The sequence below is a fragment of the Apium graveolens genome, chromosome 10 (assembly GCF_009905375.1).
Source record: "Apium graveolens cultivar Ventura chromosome 10, ASM990537v1, whole genome shotgun sequence".
Classification (NCBI taxonomy): Eukaryota; Viridiplantae; Streptophyta; class Magnoliopsida; order Apiales; family Apiaceae; genus Apium; species Apium graveolens.
This window is the reverse complement of record NC_133656.1, coordinates 224,455,514-224,457,012: the sequence shown is the minus strand read 5'-3', so window position 1 is coordinate 224,457,012 and position 1,499 is coordinate 224,455,514.

The window sequence follows — 1,499 nt, the reverse complement described above, 5'->3', positions numbered from 1 at the left end:
TATGCTTCAGTCCTTCTACCAGGCTACATCTTGAATGATGACATTTCCAATGTTTATGTTGCCATATCCTAGTGGTTTTACTATATTTCCATCACCATAGGATACCATTGTGCCGACCTTCTCCTCATATTTTAAACAACAAGGATTTATTTCCAGTCATAAGTGCAGAACAATTACTATCAAGTACTAGAACATTCCTTTTGTATCCATGCAATCAAAAATATGGAAATCAATTAGGATTTTTAAGAACCCACACTTGTTGGGTCCTTTTTGACATCTTATGTTTAAGTGCAACAGAAGACTTCCTGACATGATTTTAACCATCAGGATTTTGTCCATCGGGATTTGATCCATCAGGATTTGTCCTGTCAGTTTTAATTCTATAAGATGCATGCTCATTCAATTTCGCAGTTCTAGCAGAAATAGTAATTTTATTGAAGTTGGGAAAAGGATCACAATTGTTGTGATACAGACTATGATACTCCTTACAAGTATAAATGGAATACAAAATACCACCACAGTGAAAACAAGGGTATTGTGGTTTGTAAATACTGATCTACCATTAATATCAAACTCATGAATAACAGTAGATTTCTTTATAATTTTCTTGCAATCAATAGAAATATGATTAGTATTACAACATTTAAAATAAGTCTTTCTAGGAGCATCATAAATATACTTATAATTACTTGCTTTATTAATACCCCGCTTTCCATCCCTATCTCTTTTCACACTGTGTTTGTGAGGCTTATCAGTTACCTCACAAAATTTCTTTTCTCGTTGACTTTTAGAGAGAAGACCTATGTTTTTAACTTTCTTTTCCTTAATTCTAAACTCAACTTTCTTTTGATCAGGAATTTTAGAGGTAGATCCCACTTCATAGATCGACTTGACTCCATTCTCATCAATACTAACAAACTTAACTGGTGTTGTTGTTGGTAAAAATCTTATTAATTTATTTTATCGGTGTATTTATTATAATCTAAACACTCTTTCCAATTTTTATCATTTATGAAGTTGTGAACTTTTCTTCCTGAAGTCATCCAAGTCTTAAAAATTTCTCTTTCCTTTTCACGAACTTCCTCTAGCATGGCATATTTAATGTGTATCTGAGCTTCATTATGCTTAGCCTTATTACATGCCTTTTCATTTTCATGCATACATATAAGCTCAGCTTCTAGATGATCATTTCTCTTTTTAAGCTCCTTGTTATCAGCAATTAAACTATGATTTTCAATTGACTTATTTTTAAAGTTAACATGCAGAGAATTTAAGAATATTTTTAATTCAGACATGTTACCAGTATTTATGGGAAAACATTCATTTGTACCTTGTCAGTAGAACATACATCCTCTCCATAATTTGCCATTAGAGCATATCATTCATCATCACTGTCAGGTGCCGATGTGTCCATCCAGTCCTTGTTTGAGTTTGAGGTAAAAAGTGCATTTTCAGTTGACTTTGGACATTCAGTAGCAAGATGTCCTCTTTCATTGCAG